Below are 8,600 nucleotides of genomic sequence, written 5' to 3'. Positions count from 1 at the left end.
CATTTAAGTTTAGGGGTATGGGCACACATGTTGTTCACACACACTTTGTCCCAATTTCATGTTATTTGTTTTGTGTGTTTGTTTATTTATTTGAAAAAAAATAAAAATAAAAAGAAGAATTTTGATTTGGTTAATGTCATGGTTAGTTTAGTTTCGTAGCCTTTTTAACTCAAGTTAGTAGATTCTTAGGGGTGTCTCTACACCTAATGCCCTAAAACCATCTGGTTTGAGAGTCATTGGCCTAACACTCATTACAGGAGTTGATTAGAAAGCTTAAGGGAATCATACATTGCACAACCTGAGTGAAAACGAAGAAAAAGAAAGTTATGCCATAGATATTCATTATGATGGGAATTTCAGTGAACTTTGAGATATTGAGACTTTGCACATTGGAATTAATTGGAAACTTCATATTTATGTGCTAGTTCACTTTACACTGTCTCGAACTTGTGATGACTTAGCTTGTCTTTTGTAAGTAACTAGACTCTAAAATTCCAATTCATTGTGAAGATGGAGTTTGTCTTTTTAAACTTACCAATGAATGAAAATCATGGTTTTGAGTGACATTTGAATTTTGGATAACATAACTTGTGCATAATGTTTGTGGGTAACATTTCTGGAAAACCCTCATGAGACTTCCCTCATCCTCTAGGGAATGCCTAGGGGTTTAAAAGGCTTGTTGTTGTATACGTTAAATGCAATCCTACATCTCAGGAAAGATTGATTTATCTTTTTGCTTTCTGTTTTTCATTTTGTTTTTAGTTTCGTATTGCTAATGGACTAGCAATATGTGAGTTTGGGGGTGTGATAAGTGCTAAAATATATGTATTTTAGCCCCTTAATTTATATTTGTTAATTCCTTAGTTTTGTTAGTTTGAGCAATTTTATTTCCTTTTTGTATTTTCTTTGTTTTATAGGTTTTTGGAAGAAAATGAAGCACTTCTAGAAAATTTGAGCATAAAAGACAAAATTGGGAAAAGCTAGAGGTTTTGATAGTACGATCGAGCGCCTAAAGCCAAGGAATGAGCGCGAGGCGTGCGCTCGAGCGCAGAAGAAGAAACTCGAGCGGAGGTGTGCGATCGAGCACACAACTCCCATGATCGAGTACACTCATGCGCTGGAAGAAATACAGATGCGGCCAGGACTTCCTTTTCCTTCCAAATTAGGGTCTTTCTAGTCCTAGTACAACTAGGACTAAACCCTACGATTTTGCTAGGTTTACTTGGGTTTTTAGGATTTTTCTAAGCCTATAAATAGACCTCTAAGGCTCATAATTAGGGAGATAACTTTGGAGAGGAGAATTTGTAGGCTACTTCTAGGAGTGGTTTTCGGTTCTTTCTTTTCCCTTTATTTTAATTATATGTAACTAATTACTTTAGTATGGCTAGATTGAAGCCCTAATTATGTTTCTTTAATATTTCAATATTGACGCCTTTGTGATAATCATATTGTGATGCTTAACTGGATTAATTCCAGCTTTATTGAATTCCTCGTATGAATGTGTGTGGCCAACATATGCATATGGTATGGATTAGTTATTTAAGTCAATTTGGATGATCGAGTCCTGGGCTTAATAGAGTGACAACAGAATCTCCTCAAGAGTTCTTGGGTTAATCAACATGGAAAACCGAGAGTAGACACCCATGCCCTGGGTTCTTGTGTTTGTCGATTTCCATAGATTTCTGCTTTCTTAAAGAACAACTTAGTAGACACCCATGCTAAATTCTTTAAGAAAGAAAAGAATTAGAGTAGACACCCATGCCTAATTTGTTGCTTAGGGAGATCAATAGCTTAAGGAATAGACACTCATGCCCTTAGGTTGGCAAACTTTAGGTATTCATAATATGATTAGAACATTGGTATATTGTTATATTATTGAGCATGATTAGTGGTGGATATCAAAGCCCTACCTTCTCATTTATCTTTATTCCTTTTTCATAGTATCAATTTCGTGACAAAGTTGATATTTTAATAAATTCTAAGCAAAATCAACAATCTCCATGGGAACGATCTCGTACTTGCACCCTATACTATTGTCTTGATCTTGTGCACTTGCGAGTAAAACGTATTGAACATGGCAGGAGGCCATTCTAGCAGAACGATGAGCGGCTAAACTTGTAATAGGGTGTTGATATAGCCCTTTCTAAGTAACAATGGTTTAATTGTATTTTAATTTTGGTTTTTCTATATGTGTGATGGTTGTATAATTATGAGAATTTATCTTTAATGTTTATATTCAATCATTATGAAATTCTTCTCTTGTCTTAGAATGCTTTTTGTATTGATTAAACTGTATCATTCATATTTTTAGGGATTATATAAATGATTGTTATACAACAGTTTTAACTGACACATGATTAAAAGGGTTTGATAGGCCATGCCTATAGAAGGAGAATTACTCTACACTCTAGCTTAGTGTGTAATTGTTGTACCCAATACTACCTAGCATCAGCAGTGCGATCGAGCGCACCTGTGCAAACTTGCTAGTTTCCAGCAACTGCAGCACCGAATTTCCAACACACGTTTGGGCTGTTTGTGAGCTTTAACTTTCTGTGTTAGTTTTTTATTTTATTTTATTTTATTGTTATTTCTATTTTAGTTTATGTTGGGTTGCCTTTCTTTGTCTTTGCCTTTAATTGCTTATGACCCCGACATTGAGCACACTCTTAGACAACTTAGAGCCGAAAGGAATTCTAATTTGCCAAGAGAGCACACCACTGAGACCATGGGCAATGGTAACCCTGTGGCTTTGAGAGATCACTATCTCCCACCACACACACTTCCCCCACATGTCTCAGGCTGCCGGACATTACGGTAGCCCACTATGAGATTAAGCCTAGCACTATACAAAGTCTACCATCTTTCTTAGGGCTTAGCAATGAAAATCCTTATGACTTCCTCAATGAATTCTTAGCAATTTGTTCCACCATTAAATTGACTGGATTCACTGAGGATGCTCTAAGGATGCGTCTCTTTCCTTTCTCCCTCAAGGAGAGAGCCGAACATTGGTTTAGTTCCTTAGCACCCAATTCCATTACTTCTTGGGCTGAATTGCAACAAGAATTTCTTAAAAAGTATTTTCCCATAGGAAAGACAAATGACAATAGGAGAGCTATCACAAGTATTTCCCAATATAAGGGCGAGGAATTCCATGAGACCTGGAAGAGACTGAGGGACCTTCTTAGATCATGTCCACACCATGCTGTCCCGAAATGGCAGCTTGTGCAAAGCTTCTATGATGGCTTGACCGAGCCTCATAGACAAATGGTAGACGCATCCTATGGGGGGACATTTATGTTAAAGAGTGAGGATAAAGCATGGGCCCTGTTTGAAAATTTGAGTAGAAATTCTATTCATCATGCTTCCACTAGACATAGGGCACCCGCACCTAAAGAACCAAAGACCGACGATCTCTTCCTAGTTGATGCTATCACTAGGAAGTTAGATCAATTGATGGTTGTTGGTCTTGCACCTAATTCTGCTCACATGCACACATAGCCTGAACCATGCTCATTTTGTTCTAGTCCTATGCATCATATGAGTGACCATCCTACTGCTAGAAATTATGCTAATGTTTCTAATGAGCAGGTCAATGCAACATTCTCCCAACCAGGTAATGATCCGTAGTCCAATACTTATAACCCAGGGTGGAGAAATCATCCAAACTTCTCACGGAAGGCCCAAGCTCCTGGGTTGCACAATCAAGCTCAATCTAACAGGCAACCCTATCAACCTTCTTCCACATACCGGCCTCCACAGCTATCAGGCCACACTAGCCCCTCGGTTGGATTCTCACTTTCAAGAGAAGATATGGAACCTTATGAGTGAGACGAATCAGACTCTAAAAGCTCACCAAGAGATAATGAAATCTCAACAGGAGATCAGCGCTTATCATGGACTACACCACTTCGCTTAGGGATTTGTTCGCACCAGTTGCGACAAACTCCCCTTCGTACATAGTGTTGCCACCAACCAATGCCGCCCAATTCGATTTGAAGCCATACTTCCATGGCCTGGAACTTGAAAATCCTTACAATCATGTAAAGAAATTCAAGGACATTTGTGCCACCTTCAAATTTTAGAATTTCTCTGAAGAGTCTGTCCACCTTAGACTCTTCCCTTTCTCACTACACGATAAAGCTAGGCCATTGTTGGACCCCAACACGCCCGGATCCATTACATCTTGGGAGATCTTGTTGAGCAAGTTTTACAACAAGTTCTTCCCAACGTCAAAAGTGAATGAGAGCAGTAAGGAAATTAGCTCTTTCACTCAGGAGGAAGATAAGAAGTTCTCTAAGAGTTGGGAACATTTTAAGGATCTACTGATAAAGTGCCCTCCGCAAGGATATGAGAAGTGGAGACTCGTTCAGTTCTTCTACCAAGGATTGACTCAATCCAATCGTAGCATGATCGAGTCAATGAACAGAGGGGCATTTTTAAGTCTGACAGGGAATGAAGCGTATAATGCATTAGAGAAGTTGTCTGACAACTCACAGCAGTGGGATTTTTCGAGTTGTCAAGACTGGTCCACTCATGCTCCCAAGAAAGGAGGCATCTATGAGATTAAGGAGGACACTGATTTGAGGATAAAGATAGATGCCCTTACCAAGAAGATCGACGCTCTCGCTGTGGGCCAGTCCATTAATGCTATCAACACTTTCAATGTTGATAGCTATTCCATCTATGCTAGTCCTATGCATTTAGCACAGAATTGTCCATATATGTTGGCTTTTGCCGAGTATCCTATGGAACAAGTGAACGCTTTCAACAACTATAGGAAGCAGTCAAATGGACCATACTCTGAGACATACAATCCAGTGTGGCGGAACCACCCTAATTTCTCATGAAAGCAAAACCAACCGGTGAATCAGGGAGGAGCCCCTCATCATTCTCACAATCAATACCCTCCCAGATTTCTTCCACTGGTTCCGACTCATGGTTGCTCGGCCCAGCCAGCGCCATCACCTTCTTACCACGCTCCCACTCAAGCGCCAGCGTCGATTTCACAATCATTAGAGGAAACTGTATGGATTTCATGAAGATGATCAGCCAATCCATCAGTGAAGTGAGGAGCGCAACAATGGTAAACACCCAAGCAATTGCCAAGCTAAAGAGTCAGATGGGTGAAATCGCAAGTCACTTGGGTGAAGAGAGAAGGGAAAGTTCCCTAGTTAGCCTATGCCCAACCTGAAGGGATAGTATGCGGTTGGAAGTTCTTTGGAACTTGCGCACGGGCAGGAGCAGGTGCAATCAATTGTCACACTAAGGTCAGGGAGACAAGTGGACAATCAAGTGGTTCTGCCTGAAGAGAACCCAACTGTGCCACAAGGGCAAGAGTGTGGCAACAAGGAGAAGAGAGATGCTGAGCCATCTAAAGGAACACCAACTGTTGAGGACCTTCCTAGGTCATTTGTGCCTAAAGCACCTTACCCTGAAAGGTTGCAAGCACCTAAGAAAGGAGGGAAGTTTGAGGACATTCTTGAGGTATTCAAGCAAGTCCAAATCAATATCCAATTTTTGGATGCCATCCGGCAAGTGTCGTAATATGCCAAGTTCTTGAAGGACTTGATAACTGTCAAGAGGAAGACAAATGTCCCACAGAAGGCATTCTTGACCGAGCATGTTAGCTCAACCCTGCAATACAAGTTGCCCATCAAGTACAAGGACCCTAGGTGTCCTACTATCTCTTGCATGATCGGAGTCAGTCGTATTGAGAGGGCGTTATTGGATCTCTGCGCGAATGTACATCTTTTGCCCTACTCAGTCTACTTACAGTTGGGGTTATGTGAATTAAAGCCCACATTGATGACACTCCAATTGGTTGACCGGTAGTGAAGGTTCCATGGGGAATAATCAAGGATGTCTTGATTAAGGTGGATAAATTTTATTTCCCCATGGATTTTCACTGTGCTAGCTAGACACAGAGCCAATTCCAAATGTTGGGATTCAAATACCAGTAATTCTAGGGTGACCAATCCTAGATACAGCTAACGCCCTAATAAATTGAAGGACGGCGGTAATGAAGATCTCCTTTGGAAATATGACAGTGAAGCTGAATATCTTTCATATCAGCAAGCAACCACTAGAATTTGATGAAGTAAGAAATGTATGATTGATAGAGGAGATCATGGAGGACATTGTTGAAGAATCAAGCATGGAGGACCCCCTGGAAGCATGCCTAGCTCAGTTTGGAGATGATTTGGATTTAGACAAGTTACTTGAGTAGGCAAAAGTGAGTTTGGAGAATGCTCCTCTGGTGAGTAGTGAGAAGGAGGAGGCATCAGTACCCGAGCCTCTCAAGAAGGAACTTTAGCCTTTACCGGATAACCTCAAGAATAAGTTCCTCGGTCCAGCAGAATCTTTGCCTGTGATCATAGCTTCTAATTTAGTTGGTGCTCTAAAAGATAAGTTGTTGGATGCTTTGAGAGAGCACAAGGAAGCTATCAGGTGGACCATTGAAGACATAAAAGGGATAAGCCCCTCAGTGGTGATGCACAAGATACATATGGAGGAAAATACCAAGCCATTGAGGGAGCCACAGAGAAGGCTTAACCCAGCTATGCAGGAAGTGGTGAGAGTAGAAGTGATTAAGCTATTGGATGCAGGCATCATCTATCCAATTTCTGACAGCAAGTGGGTAAGCCCAATTCAAGTAGTGCCTAAGTGGCCTGGATTGATGGTAGTCAAGAACAAGGATGACGAGTTGGTCCCAACTCATGTTCAACCAGGATGGAGAGTTTGCATAGACTACTGCAATCTAAATGCCGCCACCAAGGAGGATCATTTTCCACTCCCATTCATTGATCAGATGGTGGAGCGCTTAGCTAGGCATGAATATTACTACTTTTTGGATGGTTATTCGGATATCACCAGGTCTTTGTGGACCCCAAAGATCAGGAGAAGATGACGTTTACCTGTCCTTTTAGGACGTTTGTCTACCGTCGCATGCCCTTTGGGTTATGCAATGCACTTGCCACTTTTTAGCGGTGCATGATTAGTATTTTTCTAACATGGTAGAACGTTTCCTTGAGATTTTCATGGATGACTTTTCCCTCTTCGGTTCATCATTTGAGGAGTGTTTGCACCGGCTAACTTTGGTCTTAGTGTAGTGCAAGGAGAATCTGGTGCTTAATTGAGAGAAATGCCATTTCATGGTAAAGCAAGGCATTGTACTGGGGCACGTCATCTCTCAACATGGGATTGAGGTTGACAAAGTGAAGGTGGATTTGATCTCCAACCTTCCACCCCCTACGTATAGTGAAGGAGGTTCGTTCATTTTTGAGCCATGCAGGATCTACAGGCGATTTACACATGACTTTAGCAAAATCGCCAGGCCCTTGAGCAAGTTGTTGGTTAAGAAACCCCCCATTTGCATTTGATGAGGACTACAAGAAAGCATTTGAGGAATTGAAGAGAATTTTGACGTCCACACCCAACTAGGTTTTAACATTTGAGATCATGTGTGACCCATCGGATTATGCAGTAGGAGTTGTTTTGGGGCAGCATGTTGATAAACTCCCCCACGTCATCTTCTATGCAAGCAGGACACTCAACTACTCCACAACTGAAAAGGAATTGCTTACGGTCATTTTTACTTTGGACAAGTTTAGATCCTACTTACTAGGATCTAAAGTCATTATCTATTCAGATCATGCGGCATTGAAGTATCTTTTATCTAAAAAGATGTTAAATCTCGCCTCATCCAATGGATCTTGCTGTTGCAAGAATTTGGCATAGAGATTCGGGATAAGAAGGGTTCCAAAAATGTGGTGTCTGATCATCTGTCGAGGTTGACTGTAGATTTTGCTGAAGATGCCACCCCCATCTCTGAGACCTTCCCTGATGAGCAATTGATGCATATTACTCTCACAACTGCACCATGGTTTGTTGGTACAGTAAACTATCTTGTCACCAACCAAATGCCCTTGCATTGGGGCGACAAGATAAATCCAAGTTTATGGCCATGGTGAAGTACTTCCTTTGGGAAGATCCTTATCTGTTCAAGTATTGTCTCGATCAGATCATTAAGAGGTGTATTCCTGAGCATGACCAATCCAATGTTATCTCTTTTTGTCATGATCAAGCCTATAGAGGCCATTTCAATGCTAACAAGACCGCTAGGAAGATTTTGCAATGTGGATTTTATTGGCCTACCCTGTTCTATGATTCTCATGCATACTATGCCGCATGTAGGTGTTGCCAGAAGCTAAGGAGTATCTCTAGGAGGAATATGATGCCCCTCAACTCCATTCTAATTGTCGAGATTTTTTATGTGTGGGGCATTGATTTTATGGGACCTTTTCCGAACTCCTTTGGTTTCCTCTATATCCTTGTTGCTGTGGACTACGTGTCCAAATGGGTGGAGGTTGTTGCACGCAAGACCAATGACCACAGAGTTGTAGTCTAATTTTTAAAGGACACTATCTTTGCTCATTTTGGTACACCTCGAGCAATCATAAGTGATGGGGGCAAGCATTTTTGCAACATGAGTTTTGATCAGCTGATGAAGAAGTATTTCATCACGCATAAAGTTTCCACCCCTTATCATCCACAAAAGAGTGGACAAGTGGAGATTTCAAATCATGAGATTAAGAGAATTT

General features: G+C 41.0%; 1 pseudogene; it reads left to right on the top strand.

Annotated features, from left to right (window-relative positions):
* Positions 1-7,151: 7,151 nt before the first annotated feature.
* LOC132167192 (uncharacterized) overlaps positions 7,152-8,600 on the top strand; it is an 88,862-nt pseudogene continuing 87,413 nt past the window's right edge.

This window comes from Corylus avellana, chromosome ca1 (assembly GCF_901000735.1).
Source record: "Corylus avellana chromosome ca1, CavTom2PMs-1.0".
NCBI classification, from domain to species: Eukaryota; Viridiplantae; Streptophyta; class Magnoliopsida; order Fagales; family Betulaceae; genus Corylus; species Corylus avellana.
This window is presented reverse-complemented; position numbering and strand designations above follow the sequence as displayed.